We start from the raw sequence: 26,015 nt of genomic DNA, 5'->3' as shown, positions 1-26,015 counted from the left end.
AGACTTTTGAGAGTCCCTTGGACTGCAAGGAGATCCAATCAATCCATCCTAAAAGAGATCAATCCTGGGTGTTCATTGGAAGGACTGATGTTGAAGCTGAAACTCCAATACTTTGGCCACCTCATGCGAAGAGTTGACTCATTGGAAAAGACCCTAATGCTTGGTAGGATTGGGGGCAGGAGGAGAAGGGGACGACAGAGGATGAGATGGTTGGATGGCATCACCGACTCAATGGACATGGGTTTGGGTAGACTCGAGGAGTTGGTGATGGACAGAGAGGCCTGGCGTGCTGTGTTTCATGGGGTTGCAAAGAGTCGGACACGACTGAGCAACTGAACTGAACTGAATTTCCCCATCTCAAAATCCTTAATCACATCTACAAATATTCTTTTTCCATTTCAGATGATATTTATAGGTTTCAGGAATTAAGATGTGGATATCTTTAGGGAGCCATTTTTCAGCCTAGCACATTCATGGCCTTTTACAAAGTTTGCTGACCCCTGTTCTAGAAGGATAGGGAAGCCACCCCCAGACTGGTCAGCTCCCACCCTCTGAGGCTGCCTTCTGGAGGCCCCTTGACTCACTTTACATCTGGCCCACACCAGGGGTCTCCATTTTGTCAAACACTTCCTAGGACTATGTATGGTTTTCCTCACCTCTGCTCTGAAAAAAAAAAAAAGTCAAATTACAGTAACATCTGCAATATTTCTGACTTTCTGGTCCCACTTTTATCTCTCCCATGGCCTACCGCTGTCCTCAGGTACAAAAAGGATGAGAGATTTTTAGCAGACAAGTTCTGTTTTCCAGAGCAAGACTCTTTCTTCACCTTATTTTACAGGCTTGATGGCTTTTTCTGATGTCCTAGGAGGGTTTTACCTCATCCCCTCTGTCTCCCCTGATAACCTATTACAGTCTTATGCACGCAACCATCCTTCCCATGGTGAACTGTTCTGCTCCCTGAGCCTTGCACAAACCCGGCGCCAAGCAGCAGCTCACTAAGAAACATACTTTCCCTCCCCTTTCCAAGTTTGATCATGCAAATGGAGCTATGTTAGTTTCCAGGTTGGTAAAACTTGCACAAACATAGTGATAAATGAATGTTTGCTGTGGGAATGAATGAACACCACACAAACGCACAGGTAATCCACTCCATGTAGAGTGTGCATCTTTTTGCACAAGCCACAGCTTGAAAATAAACACAGGACAATGTTCATATTTTGGTGGGGTATTTGAAATGGCCAGTTGTATATACTGAGTATGGACATCAGAGTTCTGGGGACCATTATATCATGTGATCCTCCCCTGTGCAGAAGGCAGACAGGTGTTATTATCTCCATTTTAAAGAAGGGAAACTGGAATTCTGTGGCAGTCCAGTGGTTAAGACTCTGTGCTCTCACTGCTGAAGACCTGGGCCCAATCTCTGGTCAGGGAACTAAGATTCCGCAAGACGTGAAGTGGCCAAATAATAAAATAAGATGGAAAACTGGGGTTCAGAAATGTCAGGTAGGTAACTGGCCTATTGTTAGAAAGATAGTAGGTAGCAGACTTGGTCCTGGAGCCCATCCCCACCTAGTGTTTCCACTGGCCTGGGTGAAGGCCACTGTGTAACAGAGGCAATGTGGAGGGTGCCAGGAGCCTGTTCTGGGAATTAGGAAATTGTTCTGATGTCTTCTCTGTCACTATCTGTCAGTGAACTTTTTCCTCTCTGGTTATTCAATTTTCAGAATTTTATCATCTGTGTCATGGACAACTTCAGGAGGCCAGGATGGTTACATAAAATAGTTTTTAAAAATAATACTAACAGCTACCATTTCACTGGGCACTTGCTATGAGCCAGGCACTATTCTGTGTGCTTTATGTGGATTAATTCATTTAATCCTCGTAGCATCCTTATGAGTGCTCTTACTATAGCCACTTTATAGAGGAGAAAATTGAGACAGAACAGTTAAGAACCTTGATTCGGGCCACACATCTATTGGTTGGGGAATATGTAGTGACAGGAATAAGGATGTTGCTATAATATACAGGTAGATAAGTAGAGGTTTCTCCAATGGAGTGGACACATAAATAAAGATAAGAGAGAGAACCATGTGGCTATGTGGGAGAAGAGTTTTTAGACCAAGGGAATATCGAGTGGAAAGGACTGAGATGGGAGCATCCTTGGTGTGTCCAAGGAGCAGCCAGTGAGCAGTGGGGGTGGGAAGGGATGAGGTCAGAGATGGGATAGGTGGGGGAGGGGCAGACTGTGTAGGACCTTATAGCTCATGGATTTGGCTTTTGTTCAGAGTGACTTGGAAGTCACTGCTGGGCTCTGAGCAGAAGAGTGCCACTTGACTCACATTTGAAAGAATTATTTTGTCTGCCATGAGGAAAAGAAGAAGGGAGGCTGATGGGGGCAAGAGTAGAAAGAATGAGTAGATGGAGGAGACTGCAATAATCCAGAAGGGAAATGATGATAGCTTGGACCAAGGTAGACATGGTAAAATGTGGTCAGCTCTGATTTTGTTATGAAGGTGTGGGTGGCAGAATTTGTCAATAAATTGGATGCGGAGTATAAGAGAAAGAGGAAAGTCAAGGATAACACCAAGACTTTGGGGCTGATCAAATAAAAGGAGTTGCCATTAACTAAGATGGGAAAGTATGCAGATGAATCAGTGTGAGTTTGGCTGTCAGCATATTTAACTAGCAGTGCCTGTTAGGCATCCAAGTGGAGATGTTGAAGAGGCCTCTGGATCTGGGGTACAGAGAGAGGGAGAGACCTGGGGGTATAAACTTTGGGAATCATCAGTACATAGATGATGTTTAAAGTTGTGAGACTACGATCACCATGGGAGGGAGTGTGGATAGAGAAAAGCAGAGACCAGAGTGCTTCAAAATAATCCGCCTGCAATGCAAGAGACCCCAGTTCGATTCCTGGGTCGGGAAGATCCTCTGGAGAAGGGATAGGCTACCCACTCCAGTATTCTTGGGCTTCCCTTGTGGCTCAGGTGGTAAAGAATCCACCTGCAATGTGGGAGACCTGGGTTTGATCCCTGGGTTAGGAAGATCCCCTGGAAAAGGGAAAGGCTACCCACTCCAGTATTCTGGCCTAGAGAATTCCATGGACTGTGTAGTCCATGGGGTTGCGAAGAGTCGGACACAACTGAGTGACTTTCACTTTTCAGAGTGTTTCAAAGTTTAGAGGTCAGCACAATGAAGAGGAATCAGTGAAGGTGACTGAGATCAAACGGTTGGTGAAAATCAAGAATAGTGTCCCAGACACCAGATGAGGGGAAAGTTTTTCAAGAAGGTGGTATGAACAACTATGTCAAGTATAGCTGTTTGATAAAGTAAAATGAGAGCTGAAATTTGATCATTGTGTTTAGCAATATGGAGCTCATATAACACCTTGACAAGTGGAGAGGTGGAAGTGAGTTCAAGAAAGATTGGAAGAGAAGTTGAGCTCAGAAGTGTAGACTTTTTGCTGTAAAGATGATTAGAACAATTGAGTGGTAAGTGGAGGATAATATAGAGTCAAGAAAGGTTTTCTCAAGGGAGGTATTGCAATAATGTTTTAATGGTAAGGGGAATGATCCAATAGCTAAATAAAAGTTGATGCAGGAGAGAAAGGAAAACTTGGTAAGGTAGTATCCTAAAATTGGTGGGGAAAAGGTGATAGCTACACAAAATGGAAGGGTTCCCATGGGTAGAAGCAGAGTTCATTCAAAGGAACAAGAGGGAAAGCACAGTTTATGTGCTAGAAGGTGCTGGAAGGTGGTAAATGTGGTGGTGGGAGCTTGGGCATATCTCTTTTGATTGCTTCTGATATTTTTGCTAAAATATGAAGCAAGGTCATTATCACTGAGAATCTAGAGGGGCAGGAAATATTAAAAGTGTTAGAATAAAGGATAAAATATTAAATATTTGCATAGAAGAATGAGAGAGTGAATGGATCAGGGAAGTGTAGTATGATGACAGAGCTTCAGATGCGTCCTGAGGTTAACAGTCATATCTTTCTCCAGTCACGGTTCAGATGTGGTATGTTCTGACCACCTCTGCAGCTGAGAGAAAGATAAGGTGAGACAGGGTGACATTTGTAGTGGGAAGGCGAGATCAATTTTGAACATGTGTTAGCGGTGAAGAAATTAGTTTGCTACAGACACCCAACCATCTATCAGAATCACATACGTAAATCATGTGTTTTAGTGTAAGTATATTTACTTCTGTGATCTGGGAACATAGCCCAGTCAGCACATCATTTGTCTGGAAGCTGTCTATTGTTACCCATTGTCAACTAGAGCAGAGCTCTGAAGGAAGGGGTCTGATAAGACTAAAGAGTTTTTTTGAGGAAGAATAAATTAAAGCATATCTGGGAGTCTTAACCTGGGAAACTAGAGGAAAGCATCATGGCAAAAGTGGGAAAGCCCCATGGAAGCAGGGATAGAAATCCAGGACAAAATCAGGTAACTTTACAGAACAATATTGCATAAGGGTGGGACCGGCTGCACTTCACACTGGGCATGGCCTTCTGAGCTGCAGAGACTTTGGCTCAAATCTTGCTCAGACCTTGCTCTCATTCACTGTGAGACCTGAGAAAATGATTCCACTTCTCAAAGCATCAGCTTCCTCATCTGTAAATGAGAATGATAACACAGCCCTTGCCAAGCTTCTGTGAATATCACATGCTTTCAGCAGGTTGTTGCAGAGGGTCCACTGGGTACCCGGCTTTGTTCCCAGGGATGGGGGTTCCTTGGTAAAGAAAACATTCGTGTTTCTCCCTCCTAGAGCTTCCCCTCTAGATGATCATGAGCAAGGATATTGTAAGCACAGAGCCTGGGGCATGAGAAGCGCAACAAGTGCTCAGCAGATGTCACTTCCACCCTGTCAGGTCCTCAAGTGGTTTCCACAAAGGCTCCTCACCCACTCCACTTTCCCAGCCTCCCTCCCCATGGTCTGCAGAACTGGGTAGCTCTGAGTAGCTCCCTTCACCCCAGTCTCCACACCACAAAAGTACAACCTTCCTCAATTTTCAGCAAAAATCCTTGAAAATCAAGTTCTCCCATCTGCATACAAAGCTGGAGGAAGAAACCTAGTGCTTGGAGCTGGGGGTTCTGGGACAGGAGTCCAGCCTAGCTCATAATGGATCATCACTAGAGGCCCTCTGCCCCTCAGGACATTCTTCTCAGGCTTGTGTTGGATGCGTGAGCTCAAACCTGGAAATACAAGATCACACACTCAGCAGTGTGTGAGCCACCCAATCTTTGTATCTGTGCAAAGGGGTGCAGAACCCTCCAGGTTCCCCTACACCCCTTCCCCAAGCCCTTTTCCAGGTGTTTCCCCTCATCAGCAAACCTGTGCTCCCTCCCACATGTCGGTGCTCGCAGGGGGCCTTTCCCACCTGTGGGGCTCCGTCCTCACCATGTGACCCTCCTCCACTGTCACTCTTTTGCCCGGATAGGCCTGTCGCTTTCTCATTATCATCATCACCCCAGACCCACATTTGTCCTCTACTTTCCTGTTTCCAGTTAAACCACGTACTGTCAGGAATCCCATGTCACACTGTTCTGCGGTCGCCAGAGAGGAAAATGACAGCACTGGGGGGAGAGGGGATTCCCACTGACCAGCCTCATGGACTTGGCCAGAGATATTCTGGGGGTGGGTTGAAAGCTGTGGAGACCCTGGGGGCAGATGGCGTGGGCGGGCGAAGTTTGTGGCGGGTGCATTTTCCTTCCTTGCCTTGTGCTTTCCTTTCACAGCTGCAGTTCCTTAGAGCCCTAACATTCCAGAGCTAATTTTAGGTTCTTGGGACTGGCTTGTTCTAAGTGACCCTGGCCCCCGCCTTTCCCCTCCGCCCAGCATATTCATTCCAGCCTCTGGCTCACACAATCCACACTCACTGGGGGGCTCTCTGGCTGTCACTCAAATCAGAGAGCAGTAATTGTGACCCAGGTCACCCCACCAGCTTAAAGACCCTCAGGAAGCAGGAAACTGAATAGAGGGGTCGTGGGATGGGAATCCTGCAAAGACAAAAGAGGGGGAGAGGGGAGAGCCACTTCCTGCCTCCCAAATAAGGAGATAGCATTTATGGCATCAGTCGTGAGCTCACAACCTTCTCAGAGCCTTTGAGAGAAGGACTAGAAGGAAGGATGAAGGAGCAGGAATGTGAATGAAGACAGATTGATGGATGCCTGCAGTCTCTCTAACCGCACCCCACCTCCCCTGGCCCCGCAACCCGACTCAATATTTGTACAGCACGTGAACCTGAGCCTACCTACAAGAGTGCCCAAGGTCAGAGTCTCATTGGGTTCTCCAATCACAAAGTAGATCTTTAAGTTGGAAGAGACAGATGTCATCTTCTCCTTATGCCTAACTCCACAGAGGGGAGAACCAAGGCCCAGAGACAGAAATGACTTCCCCAAGGATGGATCTGAATGTGAGGTTATGTGCAGCCAGAGTTGGACTGAGACTAGACTAGAACTGGGCCTTCTGGCCTCCAACTCAGAGTTCCTTCAGCTAGGGTTCTGGTTCATTTCTTGTCATTTAAGAGCAAGTTGCCACATCCTTCATCACCATCAACACCATCGGGTGCCTCCCTCCCAAACATGCTTCCTCAGCACAGCCTTTGCCTGCTCTTTACAGAGGTGAAGTGGAAACTCAGAGAGGAAGTGAGCTCCATGGGGAATGATCCGGCCACCTGCCATGGGCCAGGACGGAGAGCCATGAGCAACTTATAGAGAAAAGGGAAATTGTTTCTGTGCTCACTCCTTGTCTCTGCCAGTTTATCAGGAAAGCTGATTAAGAACTGAGTCTTCTAAAAGATTCTCGCTAGGGAAGAACCTTCCACTGGCTTCAGGAGGACCTCCCAGTCTCCCAGCCACTGGTGGCCCCTGTCACTTCTCCTGATGTGCTGGATCCCCAGGCAGCACCGCACGGCTAACAGCCTGCAGACAAGCTGCTTGGGTTTGAGGGCCTGCTCTGTATCAGTTTCCACACCTGAAAAATGGGGTAAAGAGTATAGGGCTCTCGTGAAAATTAAATGAGTTCACATGATCTATGCAATGTAAAAATTCATCAAACAGTACTCGTAAGGTTAGAGCACTTTATTAATTTACTGTATGTATGTTATATATAAAAAGATTAAATAAGTTCACATGTTTAAATTAGTACATAATTTAAAACTCTTAGTGTCTAGCACATGCCACTTACAGTTATTGTAACTATTATTATTTAACTCTGGTCTCTCTAAGGACCAACCTTGCTCAGGTTCTGTTCCAGACTATGACAATAAAGTGACTATTGGAATAAAGCAAGTCACACGAATTTTTTAGTTTAAACTAAACTAGTTTAGTGCATATAAAAGTTGTATTTATAGTATACTGTGGTCTACTATGTGCAATAATGGCATTATATCTAAAAAAAGCTCTGTACTTACCTTAATTAAAAAAATATTTTATTGCTGAAAAATGCTAACTGTTATCTCAACCTCCAGCAAGTCATAATCTTTTTGCTGGTGGAGGTTCTTGCCTCAGTGGTGGCTGCACATGATCAGGGTGGTGGTTGCTGAAGTGACAACAACTTCTTAAAATAAGACTACAAAGAAATTTGCCCCATCAATTGACTCTTCCTTTACTTGAACACTTAAGAGGCCATTGTAGGGTTATTAATTGGCCTAATGTCAGTAGTATTGTGTCTCGGAATAGGGAGGCTCGGTGGGGAAGGACAGAGATAAGGGAATATGGCTGGTCAGTGGAGCAGTCAGAACACCCACAGCATTTATTAGGTTCACCATCTTATATGATTATGCGTGTGTGCATGCGTGCTCAGGTGCTTCAGTTGTACCTGACTCTTTGCGACCCTATGGACTGTAGCCTGCCAAGTTCCTCTGTCCATGGGATTCTCCAGACAAAAATACTGGAGTGGGTTGCCATGCCCTCCTCCAGGGGACCTTCCTGACCCGGGGATCAAACCCATGTCTCCTGCATTGCAAGAGAATTCTTTACCCACTTAGCCTCCTGGGAAGCCCATGGTTGTAATATGCAGTGTTCTAAAACAATTATAATAATAACATCAAAGATCACTGATCACAGATCACCATAACAAATATAATAATTATGGAAAAGTACGAATATTGTAAGGATTGCCAAATGTGACACAGAAACATAAAATGATCAAATGGAAAAATGAGGCTTATAGACCTGCTCAACTCAGAGTTGCCACAAACCTTCAATTTGTAAAAAACACTCTATCTGGAAGTGCAATAAATGAGGTGTGCCTGTAATGACAACCTCTCCTATTTAACTCATGCTTTCCAGTTTACCAGGCACTTTCCCACACTTTCTCTCCATTTCAGTTATCACAGCAATGCTTTAAGATGGCTGTTGTTCTCTCCCACTTTATGGATGGGGAAGCTGAGGCTCCAGAGACAGAGTTGACCTACCCCAGGTCAGCCAGTACATGCAGAACTGGGACATGCCCCAAGTGACTCTCAGGCAAGGGCTTTTACCCTACCTTGATCTGCCCATCACCAACTATGTTCTCATATCCTACCCGACTTCCTACTTAGACAGCAGGTCCCTAACCCTGGTGCTGTCTCTGTTCTTAGGGAAGTGACCTACGCAAGGCCCCACGGCTTAACATGCCAGAGCTGAAACAGAATCCACATCTCCTAAATTTCCAGTCTGACAGTATTTCCTCCACAACCTTTTATCTTATTGGCCTGTTTCCAATTTAGATGCATTATTACAAAGAGAAAGAGTTTCGTGTTTATTTTCCCCACTGAATTAAAAGAACCAAACCCGTTGCATCAGGAATTGTAATATATCACAGCCTGAGGACACAGGGCATGAAGGTTCGATCAGTATATCACAGCTACCACCAGAGAGCCAAGTCATCTCTCTTCCATCATAGACTTCAAACCCTTGCCTCATTTCTTCCTCAGGAAGATGGCTTGCCACGATGAGATGGGGGAAACCGATGCTGAGAGACCCATCTAGGCCCTCGCTGTGGAGAACAGGCATGGGGGCAGCTGCTGAGTCCATACTCCAGTTGTGTACATCCTTCAGAAGCCCCGCAGGACTCTGCCTCCTGGTCCTCCTCTCCCCTCAGTCCTGCCCTGAGAGTCTCCTAAGACAGTTATTTTAAGGAAAGTTCCACAAGGCAAAAACCTCACAGGGACTCTGATGTTTGAGGGTTTGGTTCTTCCTGCCTCCCACTGGAGACGGGTTTTGAGGTTGTTTCGCTGAATCACTTGGCAAAAAGTAAATAAATAAATGGAGGAAGGAAACCTTGCTTAAAAGGAATTCTGTTGCCTCCCAAAAAACAAAGCAGCTGTCAACCCCAAAGGAATCCGCAGGACTTGACCTCTCTGGGACTCTGCTTCAGTTCATTCTGAGGCGCGCCCCCCACCCCTCCCCAGAGAGGCACCCATCCAGCTCTCGCAATATGCTCAACACTGGGCTGCCCACCCTCCCAGGCAAATTAGCTGTGTACCGCAGGCTCTGGTGGCCCAACCTGGCTGCTGTTCTCTGCCCTTCTCCCCTCAAGGTAGAAGAAGAACCCAGGAGTGACCTCTCCCTGGGGCTTGACATCTTGTGAATATACTGGCTTTCTTTGGGGTCCCTGCCACCTTCAGTTACTTGTGAACATGGCTGCCACCAGCCACCCCTTGCCTCTCATTCACATCCCATTACTCTCCTGGGCTTCTTCCCTCCATAAAAAGAAAAAGACACAGCGCTCTAGACCATTAGCTAGTGTAATCCTTTCATCTTACCCTCATGGAAACTGAGGCCCAGGAGAGCATCAGCAACTGATCTTGGGTCACATGACACTTTTGTAAAAAGTCAAGGTGTAAAAATCACTGTGTACTGACATTCTGTGGCCCCAACTTCCAGAGGCTGGCAGCAGCCACCGTCCTGTGGATGGGAGAGCTGGCTGAGCCTCCTTGTGCCTGGGGAGCTCCCTCATCTCGAGTGAAAGGGCAGGGAAATAGGAAATTGGGAGAAACATTCAGGGAGACCCCTGGCAGCTGCCTGACCAGTTTGACATCTGGTCCATCACTGTGGGTTAGAGTCTTCTTAAAGCGTCTCATAGAGCATCTCTTCTGTCCTGCCTCAAATCCTTCCGTCACCCCAGGCCTTGTTCACCCCCCAGTGTCCCTGGCATTTGAGGCTTCTGACATTTTTCCCATCTTCTCTCCTCATCTGTTTTAATTGAGAAGCCACACCATGTGCCTGGTGAATGCCCGGAGCCTAAGGGGTGGAGGGTTGGGGTGGACATGCCCATGGGTGCCCAACTCATGCCTCTATCAGCCTCCCCATCTGTGGTAGAAGGAAGGCCCAGCCGGAGAGGCACTGTCCCACACTTCCTCCGAGACCCTGGACAAAGTGCTCACTGTCTCTGAGCCCCGTTCCCTCCCCTCACCTGGCATAGTTCAGGGAAGAGTAAAGCTCTGGCATATAGGAGGTGTTCAGTAGATGTTCACTCTTCTCCCTCACCTGGAGGCAGGCAGAAGAGCAAGATGCAGGTAGAGAGAGCTCTCTCCTGGGATGCTTAGACTCTAGTGCAAGACTCAGGGCTGTGCGAAGTGCTGGCATGTGGTGGGCAGACAGACAGGCCAGCACAGGCGGGAGCATCCCTCCACCACCAGCTGTCTAGACAAGGGCCTCAGAATTGCCAAGTCTCCAGGTTGGGAGGAACCACCTGTCTGAAAGGTCAAGTAGTCTCATCAGAGGCTGATTTGAAAACACTCTTCTGTTAGCTTTTCCATGAAACAGAGTTTCATCCCAGCCACATCACCCAGGATGGCCACTTCCACTGTCAGCTTTGTTAGTGAGTTCACCCTGTGTGTCCCCAGCTCTTCCATATTTAGTCTCATTGAATCCTCCCAAGAGCCCTATGAAGTGACCACCACTTTGCTGTGAGGGAATAGAGGATTGAGAAGGTTAAGTCATTTCCCCAAGGCCACCCTGTGATAATTTCATCTCACAGCTATTTGTTGAGCACCTACTCTATGCCAGGTAGGCTTGGAAATACAGCACTAAGCAAAGTAACCTGGATTCCCAGCTGACTCTGGACCTCTCCTGCCTCCTCTTAGTGCTGCCTCTTCCATCTAGAAGCCACGACTAAATACAGGGCTTGAGTAACTTAGAAAGATTTTGAGAAGTTAGGATATAATCTTTATGAGTAAAGCTTAAAATTTCTTTGGGCTTCCCTGGTGACTCAGACGGTAAAGAATCTGTCTGCAATGCAGGAGACCTGGGTTTGATCCCTGGTGGGAAGATCCCCTGGAGAAAGCTACCCACTCCAGTATTCTGGCCTGGAGAATTCCATGGACAGAGGAGACTGGTGGGCTATGTCCCTGGGGTCACAAAGAGTCGGACACGACTGAGTGACTTTGGCTTTTTTTCAGAATTTCTACCAGTGGTTCCTCAAGGGAGCAGTACTGCCCCTTGGGGTGCACATTGCAAACTGATGGGAAGACTTCTGGTTGTCATCACAAGCACTGGGCACTGTGAGCACTTAGTGGGAGGCTCAGGGATGTGCACAGGAAGATTCTGCATGGCTGAGCGCTGTCCCCACCACCAGGCACTAGAGAGGTGAAAGCCCAGTTACAATTAGCCAAAGCAGAACCTAACTGCACATTCAGTTCACACACAAAGCATTTAAATGAGGAACAGTTTTAGCAAATACCTCCCCTTCCCTCTTACTCACTCACTACCTCCCATCTCTTTAGGGCTTCCCTGGTGGCTCAGATGGTAAAGAATCCACCTGCAACGTGGGAGACCTGGGTTTGATCCCTGGGTTGGAAAGATCCCCTGGAGAAGGGAAAGGCTACCCATTCCAGTATTCTGGCCTGAAGAATTCCATGGACTCATGGGGTCGCAAAGAGTCAGACTCAACTGAGCGACTTTCACTTACTTACTCACTTACTCCCCTCCAGAAGGCACTCACCATATAAATTAAGGGAAGACTGCACTTTGCTTTTGTTTGAACCTTACCAAGAATAGTTTCAGGAAATCATGTGGGCTTCTCTGGTGGCTCAGTGGTAAAGAATCTGCCTGCCAATGCAGGAGACGTGGGTTCAATCCCTTGTCCGGGAAGATCCCACATGCCACGGGACAACTAAGCCCGTGTGCCCCACCTATTGAGCCTGTGCTCTAGAGCGGGGAACCACAACTATTGCGCCCGTACTCTGCAACTGCTGAAGACCACACACTCTGGCGCTTGTGCTCCGCAACGAGAGAAGCCATTGCAATGAGAAACCCACACCCTGCAACTAGAGAGTAGCCGGAAAAGTCCGCACAGCAACGAAGACCCAGAACAGCCAAAAATTAAATAGATAGTAACAGAAGTTATTAAAAAAACGAAATCATGTCACCCATGGTGACCTTACTCCTGACCTTTGAGTTGCCAATGAAACATCTGAATCAGTCCACATTTGTAACTTGAGTTCATGGCAATTCTGTGCAAGTATCAGACTGTTTCATTACATCTCTTGGTGTAGTCATGAGTGAATACTTACAAATGAAAATACATTATTTTATTATAAATTATTTTTATTTACTTTTATTATAAATTATTTGATTTCTTATTCACATTTCATTTAGGGCACCCTGTTAATTTTTTGGAATTGTGTATGTAGGTTAACTGTGAATTTTATTTCAACATGGTACAAAGGGCACTATAGGATATGTGTTATGGAAAGGGGCATTGGGTATGAGAAGGTGGGAGTGGGGTGGGGTCACTGCCATAGGTGAAAGGTCACCAGCAGCAGAAGAGCAGTGAGCTGTTCCTTGTCGCTGTGCTGAAACAGAGTGGAAGCTATGCTTGTAGGACCTAGAGAAGAGGTGGGGCATGATTTCCTGGCCCAGAGAGCAGTTTGTCATTAGACTAGATAGTTGATTGGAAAGAGCACTGAGATTGGCATCAAAAAATGTGAATATGAATCTTGGTCCTGCCACTTCCTGACACTGAAGCCAGGCAAAACCTCCCTGGCCTTTGTTCCTTCATGGTAAACAGAGCACCTTGACTCAGAATGAGGTGATCTTGAGTAACGTCCCACGGTGCTAGGGTCAGTCTCTAGGGTTCTCAAGATTCCTTGTGCTGCTGGACCAGCCAATGCAATGAGTCTGGAGGCAGAAGGGCGGAAGTGATAAGAACATCTACCCATTTGAACCTGGGTGTGCCATGTAGGAAAGGTCATTTTCCTTCTCTGAGCCTTCGTTTTAGCCTCAGCAAAGTGGTAATTAGAACATTCCTACCTTGATAAAGTTATGGTAGCATTTGGGATTTAACAAGATAGCATCTGCAAAAAGTACTGGAACTCAGTAAGTATCCATAAATGTCAGAGGTTAGTTCTCTTCCTCCAAAACTCCACCTCCCGCCAACTCCCCAGACCAGTTCCTGACCTCTGTCCCTTGATTCCAGAGCCAGGCTGGGGAAGGAAGGAAGTGGAGTCGTGCTCCAACTTGTCCTGGAACAGCGAACAGAGGTTACAAGTCCCCCTACACTGGGGAGTTTCCACCTCCTTCTCTGGCCAGCTGTAGGGTCTCTGGGGAGCAAAGTGACTAAGATGGGGAGAATTTCTGGAGTCCTCCCTGACCCTGGCCTTAGGCCTCACCACTGGGAAAAGCAGAGAGAAGTGGTGTCTCAGCCTGGAGATTCTGCACAAAGATTTGTCTCATGGTCAGTAGAGACTCTCACCTTTCCTTTCAGCATCAGGGTGTGGAACTGTATGGTATGTTCAGGAGCATTTGAGAACTCACTGCAATTCATAATGAGGATCCCAGTGAAGGGCGGGGGGAGCCAATGGAAAAGCCTGTTTGCCTTGCTTGACTCAGATCTTCAGGTAGCAGGTGGTCCACAGCAGCAGAGGATGGCCAGAGTGGCCTTGGGAATGTTCAGTAGCGAGGACCAGGTGGGCGACTACGGTCTGGGGAACTGAGAGGAAGCATAAGAGTCTGCCACAGGACAGTGTCTCCCACAGCGCCCCCTACAGGGGGCCTTTGGCAGCAAGGCCATGGGACCCAAGTTCCTCCATATCCAAACATTTCTAGAAGTCTTGTTCCCACCAAGATGCGAGTGATTCAGGCTCTTCCAGAAGCCATTTCCAACAGGCATCAGATCTTTCTTGCAGGGGAGTGGTTTGCCAATGATGCCCACTGAGGTTGGCATCATGAGCATCTCAGGGCAAGGGGAGGTTGAGCAGACAGGCTGTGGACCACCCAGAGCAGCACTGTGCTGGACACCAGCAACTCAGACCTGCAGACACACAGTCCATCTCACAGGGACCCATCTCCCAGTGAAGACCAATAGTCAGATAGTGGCATGAGCCACTCCATCCCTGGACATGAACCAAGCTGTCTGGGGTGAAAGAGGGTGAGGAGCAGGAAAGGCTTTCCAGAGGAGGGGAGGCTTGAGAAGAGCCTTGAGCATGGAAAGGTATCAGCTGAAGATGAGGGTAGAGGGCCTTCCAGGCTGAGCGAGCAGGTCATGCAAAGCCTCAGAGGTGTGGACTACGACCACAGCCCAGGGGCTTCAGGAGGGTGTGGGAAAGTAGAAGGATGAAAAGAACTGCTTTGGAGTCAGACATACCTGTGTTCAAATCACCGCTCTGCCCCCTGCAGCCCATCACCCCATATGAGCCTCAGTTTTTCATCTGTAAACTGGGGGGTAATTCCTCACTAGACTGTCAGCTTCTTGAGAGCAGGCACCCTGTATCTCTTGTTTTTTTCCTATAAGCCAAAGTCTGGAACAATGCCAAGCCCAGGTCATCCCCTGGTCTGGATTTGCTGAATGGCTGATTGGATGAAGAACAGTGTGTGCGAAGTGTCTGCCACAAAGCAGATGCTCCTGAATCAAGATGCTTTAGAAGCACAGGGTTCATAGTTCAGGGGATTTTATAGATGAGAACAGGATGGTGAGGACCTTGGATGTCAGAAATTAAGGCTTTTTCTGTAAGCAATGGAGAGCAATGAAGGTCTCTGATGAGCCCATGGGTCACTACATATAAACCCCTGCTGGCAAGTCGGTTTGTGCCGGCCTCCCCCAACCCCCCGTGCTGGAGCCAGCCCTCCAGAGACCCCTCCCTGGGAAGCTCCCTACGTGTTGTTGTCACAGGGCAGTCAGGGTCTTCCCAAGAGCCCTCTGGAGACAGCCTGAGTCAGAAATTGGGAATTTCTGGAGATGACCAGATGTCAACCCTTGGGGCTTGTCCTGGGGCTGGGAAGTAGCACCTGCCTGACTTGAAGTCATGGGGTCAGCATCCACAGAACCACAGGACTCATGACCATTGACCCTTCCATGCACCCTGGCCTCTTCATCCAGCCAGGCTCTAGTAACTGGTTTGCTCTGAGGAGAGGAGGGCTCAGGCTGACATGGGGCAGGGCAGTGCTCTATCACGTGGGTCTTACTCAGGGGCTCCGAGGCTCCTCTTGGCCTCTTGGTGGTAGTAGTAGTAGTAGTAGTAGTTGTTGTTGCAGTGGTGCTCGTTAGTAGTAATTGTAGTGACAGTAACAGTGACAATATTAGTAGTAGAGTTTTCTGTAATTTACTGAGGTAGACGGTTGGATGGCAATACCAACTCGGACAAGAGTTTGAGCAAGCTCCAGGAGTTGGTGATGGACAGGGAAGCCTGGCGTGCTGCAGTCCATGGGGTTGCAAAGAGTCAGACATGACTGAGCGACTAAACTGAACTGAACCAAGAGATACTAGAGAAAGAAAAATATAGGGACATAAAAAACCTAAGGAACTGCAATCAAGCAGTTCAGACCTGCACCCTTGCTCTAAGAGGGCCAGAGGGAGGCTGGAGCCAGGCTTGGCTTCTACAAGCAAGGCTTTAGTGGTGAGGAGGACAGCTGCATGTGAAGAGGAGAAAAAAGAATGCTCCAAACTGAGTCAGTGGCCCAGAAAGAGCAGCCACCGGGTGGTTGGGGGAAATGAACCCATATTTAGAGAGCATAGATCTGGTACTTAGTATACAGTCAGTGCGTAATAAAGGCTACTGATGCTCCTGGAGTTCCCCTCAGGATTCATCAAGTCCAATACCTAGGGTCCTGCATTCATGTACTCTTTCAACAAGTATTTATTGAGCACGTACTAATCTTTTTAAGGCTTCCCTGGTGACTCAGATGGTAAAGCGTCTGCCTGCAATGCGGGAGACCCGCATTCGATCCCTGGTTGGGAAGATCTTTTTAAAGACTGTTATCCTTTTAGAGCCACTTTAGGTCCACATCAGAGTTGGGAGAAAGGTACAGAGATCTTTGCATATAACCCCTGTCCCCCACACAGGCACAGCCTCCGGCATTGTCAACAGAGTGGTACATGTACTAACAGCACCAAGGATGAACTTACATTGACACATCATAGTCACCCACCCAAAGCCCATGCTTTATATTAGGATTCACTCTCGATGATATACATTCTGTAGGTTTAGACAAATATATAGTGGCAAATACCCATCATTATAATATCATACAGAGTATTTTCGTTGCCTTACAAATCCTCTATATTTTGCCTATACCTCTCCCCTTCCCCCACATTGCACCCCACTCCTGCAACCACCGATATTTATATTGTCTCCATGCTTTTGCTTTTTCCAGAATGTCATATGGTTGGAATCATACAGTATGTAGCCTTTTTAGACTGACTTCTTTCACTGACTGATAAACACTTAGAGTTCCTCCACATCTTTTCATGAGCTGCTAGCTCATTTCTTTCTAGCACTGAATAATATTCCATTGTCTGGATGTACCACAATTTGCTTATCCATTCACCTACTGACAGACATCTTAGTTGCTTCCAACTTTTGGCAATTATAAATAAAGCTGCTGTAAACATTGGTGTGCGGATTTTTGGGTATGCATGTGTTTTCAACCTTGGGTAGAAACCAAGGAGCACAGTTCCTGGATTGTATGGTAAGTCTGTTTCAGTTCAGTTCAGTCACTCAGTCGTGTCCGACTCTTCGCGACCCCATGAATCACAGCACGCCAGGCCTCCCTGTCCATCACCAGCTCCCGGAGTCCACCCAAACCCATGTCCACTGAGTCGGTGATGCCATCCAACCATCTCATCCTTTGTCGTCCCTTTCTCCTCCTGCCCTCAATCTTTCCCAGCATCAAGGTCTTTTCAAATGAGTCAGCTCTTCCCATCAAGTGACCAAAGTATTGGAGTTTCAGCTTCAACATCAGTCCTTCCAATGAATATTCAGGACTGATCTCCTTTAGGATGGACTGGTTGGATCTCCTTGCAGTCCAAGGGACTCTCAAGAGTCTTCTCCAACACCACAGTTCAAAAGCATCAATTCTTCAGCGCTCAGTTTTCTTTATAGTCCAACTCACATCCATACATGACTACTAGAAAAACCATAGCCTTGACTAGACAGACCTTTGTTGGCAAAGTAATGTCTCCGCTTTTTAATATGCTGTCTAAGTTGGTCATAACTTTTCTTCCAAGGAGTAAGTGTCTTTTAATTTCATGGCTGCAATCACCATCTGCAGTGATTTTGGAGCCTCCCAAAATAAAGTCTCTCACTGTTTCCACTGTTTCCCCATCTATTTGCCACGAAGTGATGGGACCAGATGCCATGATCTTAGTTTTCTGAATGTTGAGCTCTAAGCCAGCTTTTTCACTCTCCTCTTTCACGTTCATCAAGAGGCTCTTTAGTTCTTCTTCACTTTCTGCCATAAGGGTGGTGTCATCTGCATATCTGAGGTTATTGATATTTCTCCCGGCAATCTTGATTCCAGCTTGTGTTTCTTCCAGCCCAGCATTTCTCATGATGTATTCTGCATATAAATTAAATAAGCAGGGTGACAGTATACAGCCTTGACGTACTCCTTTGCCTATTTGGAACCAGTCTGTTGTTCCATGTCCAGTTCTAACTGTTGCTTCCTGACCTGCATACAGGTTTCTCAAGAGGCAGGTCAGGTGGTCTGGTATTCCCATCTCTTTCAGAATTTTCCACAGTTTATTGCGATCCACACAGTCAGTTTAGTTTTGTAAAATACTGCCAAGCTGTCTTCCAGAGTAGCTGTACCATTTTGCATTCCCAACAGCGATGAATGAGAGCTCCTGTTGCTCCACATCCTTCCAGCATTTGGTGTTGTCAGTGTTCCAGATTGTGACCGTTCTAATAGGTGTAGAGTGGTATCTCACTGTGATTTTAATTTGCATTTTCCTGATGACAGATGATGTGGAACACCTTTTCATATATTTACTTGCCATCTCTTTATCTTTTTTGGTAAGGTGTCTATAAAGGTCTTTGGCCCGTTTTTTAATCAGGTTGTTTGTTTTCTTATTGTTGAGTTTTAAGAGTTCTTTATATATATTGAATAGTCCTTTATCAGATGTTTCTTTTGCAAATGTTTTCTCCCAGTCTGTGACTTGTTTTATTCTTTTGACAAGTCTTTTACAGAGGAGGAGTTTTTAATTTTAATGAAGGTCAGCTTATCTTTTAAGGATTGTGCCTTTGGTGGTATATCTTGAAGGTCATCATTATACTCAAGGTCATCCAGGTTTTCTTCTGTGGTATCTTCTAGGACTTTGTAGATTTACATTTTACATCTAGTCTGTGATCCATGTTGTGTTCACTATTGAGAAGGGTGTAAGATCTGTGTCTAAATTCATTTTTTCCATGTGAGTGCCCAGTTGTTGCAGCACCATTTGTTGAAGAGACTAACTTTGCTCCACTGTATTGCCTTTGCTCCATTGTCAAATGTTGATTGACTCTACCTGTTGGGGAGAAGCTATTTCTGAGCTCTCTATTCTGTTTCACTGATCTTTTGTCTATTCTTTCACCGCTGTCATACTGCTTTGATTACTGTAGCTTTGCAGTAAGTCTTCCAGCATTGTTCTTCTCCTTCAGTGCTGTGTTGGCTATTTGGGGTCTTTTTTCTCTCCATATAAACTTTAGAATCAGTTTGTCAATATAAAAAAAAAAATAGCTGTGAGCTGGGATTTTAATTGGGATTGTACTGAATCTACAAGTTAAGAAGAACTGGCATCTTGACAGTATTCAGTCTTCCTATCCATGAATGGGCTAACTCTACATTTACACATCTTTATGCATGTGTGTGTGTTAAGTTGCTTCAGTCGTATCGGACTCTTTGCAGCACTATGGACCGTAGCCCGCCAGGCTCCTCTGTCCATGGTATTCTCCAGGCATGAATACTAAAGAGGGTTGTCATGCCCTCCTCCAGTGGATCTTCCCAACCCAGGGATCAAACCAAGGTTTCTTATGTCTCCTGCACTGGCAGGCAGGTTCTTTACTGCTAGTGCCACCTGGGAAGCCCAACCTGCTAAATTTCAAAACACTTTTCTAGGAGTAGGACATACAACCATAAACACATCTGGTTCTCAAGGAGCTTGCTATCTGTTGGAGGAGAGAGCTGATAAAGAAACAACCTAAAAATATGTAGAATGCATTGTTTTTCCTTAGCGATGGACTATTTATACTTGAAAAAGATCAGAACATTCATAAAGCACTTAGGCAGTGCCTGTCGTTATGGTAAGTGCTCAATAAATGTTTCCTATTATTTTAGCTAGCTCTAGCCATGCCAAGGAGAAGGCAATGGCACCCCACTCCAGTACTCTTGCCTAGAAAATCCCATGGATGGAGGAGCCTGGTAGGCTACAGTCCATGGGGTCGCTAAGAGTTGGATATGACTGAGCAACTTCACTTTCACTTTTCCATTTCATGCACTGGAGAAGGAATTGGCAACCCACTCTAGTATTCTTGCCTAGAGAATCCCAGGGATGGCGGAGTCTGGTGGGCTGCCGTCTGTGGGGTCGCACAGAGTCGGACACGACTGAAGCGACTTAGCAGCAGCAGCAGCAGCAGTCCAATCTAGGACTAAGTAATCACTGTGGACATCATAGAGCAGGATTTCATTGTTGAAGTGTTTTAGCCCCCGTTTTAGCCCCTGTCTAGGAGGACTTGTCATGTGGACTCCCAGAATTTGTCCTCTTGGCAAACAACTCCAACTCTGATTCAAGATGGTGATATCCCACTGCTATTAATACCCTCTTTCAAGGTCACCACCAGAAACTGCCCAGTTCTGCCTGGCACCTACTGAAGCCCATGTGCTGCCTGACAAGGGCAAGTCAAGAGGGCAGACCCTGACAGAGTGCTGTCCCTCCCTCCCATCTGCCAGCATCCGGACTCCCCCAATCCCAGGGAACATTGGATGTGCACATCTTGATTTTTTTTTTCTTTTTCTGTCTTTTATTTAAAAAATAGGGGTTCCCTGGTGGCTCAGATCTTAAAGAATCTGCCTGCAGTGCCGAAGACCTGGGTTTGATCCCTGGGCCTGGAAGATCCCCTGGAGAAAGGAATGACAACCCACTCCAGTATTACACCTTCTCCCTGGAACACTGAGTTAAATTCTCAGGGCCAGGACGGGGCATTCTGAGTGGGCCTGACCAAGTTCTGGTCATTCACTACTGCAGCTGCTCCTCCCAAGGTCACAATGACCTCCAGTGGTTGCTCCTCAGTTTTATCTCATTTGACCTATAGTTGATCCGTTCTCCTCCTTGAAACACTTCCTTCACTGGGTTTCTGGGATACCTTACTCTCCATGTCCTTCCCTTGCCTCCCTGGCTGTTCTTTCTCCATCTCTCTTCTTGTCCCTGATCATCTCTCCACCTCTTTGCACTGGCTGTGGTCTTGGGTCAGGCTCAGCAATGTCCTTTTCTCTTCCTTACCTATACCCACACTTTTGCTTCTGTGTTGATCTCAGGCAGTGTCATGGTTGTTTGAAAGTCAGAACTCCAGACGCATGTATCCAAGACAGCTATGCTGTGTCTCCTGAGGACATCTAATAGATATTCAAGTTCATATGTCCAAAATGAAACTCCCAGTCTTTCCCTCCAAACTTGCTTCTCTCTCAGCCTTCCCACCCAAGTTAACATAGGCAACTCTGTCTTCCTTCCCAAACCTTAGAGTCTCCCTAGACAGCTTCTTCTTGCTCTGTCCCTCCTCACCCTCAATCTAACCCACCAGCAATCCTATAATCCTTACTGTCAAAATCTATCCAGAATCCAGCTAGCTCTCTCCTGGCTGTGCCAGTCACCTTCTAAATGATTTTCTAACATCTGCCCCTGCCCACTCTCAGTATATTCTCACAGAGCAGAATGAGACTGAAAAACATGGGTCCACCCTTCCACTGCTCCAGACTGTCCCATGGCTCCCATCTCAAGAGTCGGAGTCACTGCTAGGTCCTTCCACCACATGAAAGGAATTTAGAGCAAAGAAGTCCAGGTCCCAGCTGTGGTTTTAACATGACAGAGGTGCTGAAACTGCAGGCCATTGCCCCCACTCCCCCCTGCCTGAGAGGATCCCCTCCCAGGTATACGCATGGCTCTGTCCCTCACCTAGTACAGATTTTTACTCAAATGTCACTTTCTCCAGGCCTTCCTGGCCACACTATTTAAACTGGAACCCATTCCAATCCATGGCATTCTTTATCTCCTTCTCCCCCTTTTCCCCCTGTAGTTCATATCCCAGCTAAGACATTATATTATGACATATTTGTATGTCTGTTGTCTGTTCCTATTCCTCATCTACCTTATTCATCATTGTATCTCCACCACCTGGAACAGGGCCAGCACACAGAGGTGTTTAAATAATTTGTGAAAGACACCACTCCCATCCCTTCCAATCCTGGCTCATTGCCTTGAACTTCATGTGCGAGAGTTGATTTCCTCATTGCACAGAGGAAAGTTCTCATACTCTCTTCCAAATTCTCATGTTCCACCTGAGTTGACTCTTGCCATCTGGGGGCTGCCTCCTTACCAGTGGAAGAGAAGGCAAAAATGTGCTTGTCCGTAACTCCCGTTCCCAGCTTGGCAAGGACACATAACTCAGTCTAAGCACCTTCCAAGTTGAGTCATGATTATCTGCATCGCAATCAGTCTCATCCCTAAAGATAGTGAGCCCCAGGCACTCGTCTTGGTTGTTGTTCAGTTGCTAAGCCACGTCCAACTCTTTGAACCCCAGGGACTGCAGCATGCTAGGCTTCCATGTCCTTCACTATCTCCCGGAGTTTGCTCAGATTCATATCCACTGAGTCAGTGATGCTGTCTAACCATCTCATTCTCTCTGTCATCCCCTTCTCCTCTTGCCCTCACTCTTTCCTAATATCAGGGTCTTTTCCAGTGGGTTGACTTTTCACATCAGGTGGCCAAAGTATTGGAGCTTCAGCTTCAGCATCAGTCCGTCCAGTGATATATTCAGGGTTGATTTCCTTTAGGATTGACTGATTTGATAATCTTGCTGACCAAGAGATTCTCAAGAGTCTTCTCCAGCACCACAATTCAAAGGCATCAGTCCTTCAGTGCTCAGTCTTCTTTATGGTACAACTCTCAGATCTCTACATAAGTGCTGGAAAAACCATAGCTTTGACCATATATGCCTTTGTTGGCAAAGTGATGCTTATAAGGTCATAGATCAGATTTAATGAGATAATGTTGATCATGTGCTTAGAACAACACACTCACCAGGGTTCAAGCATTGGCAGCCCTAATTACAATCAATTTATAATACATATGGGTTATAAAGATTGAGCAATTCATTAAGCCACCAGTGAATGAGGAAAATAATCCAGACCTCGTGGACACCACCTCCCACTTTTTCTCTTGTTCTTGGAAGAAGAGCACAGGATGTGGAGTCCAAAGATCCAACTTTGGTGTGGCTGTGTCCAGCTGGTCTAAAAAAGAGAAACAGTGATATTGGAACCTGTCCTACTTAGCCCCCAGGATTCCCACGAGCTTGACAAAATAGTAGATGTAGAAATGTTATATAAAGCATAAAATGCTGGAGAAATATTAGCTAATGTATTAAGATGGTTCCCCTTTCTTCTCCCCAACCCTACCCAGGCTCTCCCTAGCCAGCTAGTCTACCTCCCACCCTTTCTGGCTCTCAGCTGCCGTGGAATCAGCTCCCAGAAAGGGTTCAGAGCACAGCACAAAGTGTCCAAAGGTTGCTTCCAAAGCCTGGCTCCAACCCTTCCTCCTTGAAAACGTCTGGCCTAACGGGAAAGAATGTGGGCTGGCAGTCCAGTCCTGTTCAAGTCCACCAGCATCCATTGAACGTCTCCTCTGTGCCAGGCCCTGGGCACTGAGAATCTGGGGATGAGCTCGATGGTCTCTGCCCTCAGAAGCTCAAAGTCTAGTGAGGAACTAGTCACATCATAGGCAAAGACAATATGATACAATACAATTGGGTAGCACTGTGAGTGGGAGCCCAGAGGAAGTCACTGTACACAGCATGGGGGAATCAGAGAAGGCTTCCTGGAGGAGGGGATGTCTGAGAGGAGTCAACCCTTACCCAGTCATGTCCAAATATGAAAGCCTTCACCCCTTGGTGAAGCCTTGATCACACTAGCACCTCCTTATCCCAGTGGTCATAGGTTTGTCCACATTCCAAGCTAGAGGAGACTTTTAACTATTATTTCATCCAGCTGTCATTTCAATAAGGCCTAGAGAACTCATGTGACTTTCTAGCATCATCTAGCTAGGTTTCCTGGAAACACCAGGCAACTTCTATGTGAAGATCGGTGTTTCCTCCTGGGTATCCATTTCCAATCAGAAGTGGAAAGGACCCCAACTGGTCCTGAAAGTAAACCCAGAGGGAGATTCTTAAAGCTCCCTCTTCTTATACCCAGTGTCCTTGAACAGCCCTTTACAGTTTACACAAACTATTATATCCCTCCCAGCAAACTGTGAAGTCACCATCATTTAACATATTTTACAGATAAGGAAACTGAGCCTGGACAGAATCTTTGAGATGTGATTATGAAATTGAGAAATTGGTTTCAGAAGTCAGGGAGCCCTGAGTCAACATCATGATTTGACTTCAAACTGGAACATCCATTTTATTACTTAAATTAATTTTTTGAGAGTTGCTTGAAGTGTTAATTGCTCGGTCATGTCCTGCTCTTTGCAACCCCATGGATTGTAGCCCACCAGGATCCTCTGCAGGATCCTCTGTCTGTGGACTTCTCCAGGCAAGGATACCAGAGTGGGAAGCTATTCCCTTCTCCAAGGGATCTTCCTGACCCAGGGATCGAACCGGGGTCTGCCACACTGCAGGCAGATTCTTTACCATCTGAGCCACCAGGGAAGCCCCTTTTTGTTACTTAGGAGTATGTAACTATTTCCTAGCCCTTGCCTCTCTTCTCCTTTCTTATTCTTTTATAAAATTAGCTTCTAAGAAGCAGGCGTTACTGGTTGGCACCTGGCTGAGTGTGGTGTCTGGACTGGCTCTACCTTTTCTGCCTTTTGGTTCTGCCTGTCATCTCTCTCTTCACAGCTCACTGTCCTTCTTTCTCTGTGTGTTTCTGCCTCTGTTGCCAGTCCTTCTCTGTCTGCCTCTCTGTCTCTCTCCATCTCCTTCCCCTTTTCTCTCCTCCATCCAGTCTCTGTTGTGCTGTGTGTGTGTGTCTCCTCTCTCTCTCCCTCTTCCTCCCGCTCTCTCTCTCTGTTTTTTCCTGCCCTGTGTATCTTTCTGTCTTTGTCTTCTCTCTGCTCTTTCTCCCTCCCCCTCCCAGAAAGGCTGTGCAGGTACTCAGAGGTGCTACATAGCTTTGCTCTGACCAGCCCAGGGTTGCACTGTGGCTGCTTTCTCAGACTCTCCAGGTTCCCAGCCTCCAGTTCCTTGGCCAGTGGGAGGGGGGGAACTACCAAGAAATCTGACCAGGCGCCTGCCCAAGCTGCACATTCCCTTGGCAAGAAAGGAAAGAGGATTTGAAAAGACAAACAGGAGGCATTGGTCAGTGACAGTCCCCTCCCAGCCCTCCACCCCCGAACATCTGGTCTGAAGAAGGGTGGAGTCTCACCCTCCAGATGTGTGGCCTGAGGCTGGAGCACTTGTGGGAGAGATGGGCGGTGACTTCACAGCCAGCCTAAGCAGAGGGAGCAGAGGGCATGGATGGGGAAACGGGAGTCAGTTTAAGTGAAAAACAAAGTCCACACTCTCTGTCTGCTGTGGATGGGGAGCTGGTTGCTATGAGCTCAGGGTTTAGAGGGAGAGGAATAGAAATCCAACATGCCCCTCATCCCCATTGGCTGGGTTCCAATCCTGGCTCCTCCTGCTTGTCACAGCTTGCCTCTGGACCACTGGGTTTCCTTTCCTGGCCCCTAATTCCTTACCTGTCAGGTGAGAACCATGATTCTTCCCTCCGAGAGTGACAGTAATAACCACTTTTCAAAGGTGCCTGGCCCAGAGATTAGCAATGCACGTCAATCCCTTCCTTCCCTCTTCTAGAAAGTCTTACCGGACGAGCCCAGCTCCCACTGCTTTCCTGCCCTCTGCTTCCTACAGCTCTTTATTGGTCTTCATCCACCTGCAGGTCCTCCCTCCAGGCTTCCTTACTGCTTGGGCAATAGCTGCACCATTACTGTTACTGCTGTTGCTATTGTTTTGGTTGTTGTTAGTTCTCAGACCAATTTCTGCTGACACCTGTCTCCTTGCTGACACAGCAAGCCTGCTTCTTGCCGACAGTATCTCAAACTAAAGGGGAGGTGCTCACATTGAATTTTGAGTGAAAGTGCAGACTTTAGGGTCTGCTAGACCGAGATTGAGGGACTTGACCTTTTCTGCTTATTAGTTTTGTTCCTGGACAATGACTTAACCTTTAAGATGGGGATAATATGGGCAAGGCTGGATTCTGAAGATTAAATGTGATGAAGAGCTTTGCACATTGTGAACTGCTCCATGAATCAGGAATCTAACTTCTAGCTGTTATGATGGAATCTTAACACCCTTAGCACCTAGTGCAAGGCTGGGGGTAACATGCTGGGCATTCAGTGTCGAGATGGGATAGAATGAAACAGTTGTCATAGATCAGTTGTTTCCCTTGGTGACTTTCAGTTACATTCAGCTTGGGCAGGGGCTCCTGGGGATATCAAGCCTCCCAGACTCAGAAGGACTTCAGGAACCATAAGTCTGCCACCCAATTCCACATTTAGAAGGAAACAATGAGTCCCCAAAAAGGAAAGAAATTTGCTTAAACTTCTGATAAACATGTTCTGATTTGTTT

The 26,015-nt window shown here is 46.8% G+C and overlaps 1 protein-coding gene across 1 annotated transcript in view; it reads left to right on the top strand.

Moving 5' to 3' along the window:
• SYN3 (synapsin III) overlaps positions 1-26,015 on the top strand; it is a 436,230-nt gene that overhangs the window by 214,061 nt on the left and 196,154 nt on the right. The gene's annotated exons all lie outside the window — the stretch shown is intronic.

Source organism: Giraffa tippelskirchi, chromosome 4, assembly GCF_054371585.1.
Source record: "Giraffa tippelskirchi isolate mGirTip1 chromosome 4, T2T-mGirTip1v1.2.pri, whole genome shotgun sequence".
NCBI classification, from domain to species: Eukaryota; Metazoa; Chordata; class Mammalia; order Artiodactyla; family Giraffidae; genus Giraffa; species Giraffa tippelskirchi.
Note: the sequence above shows the minus strand (reverse complement) of the source record. Positions and strands in the feature narration are given on the sequence as shown.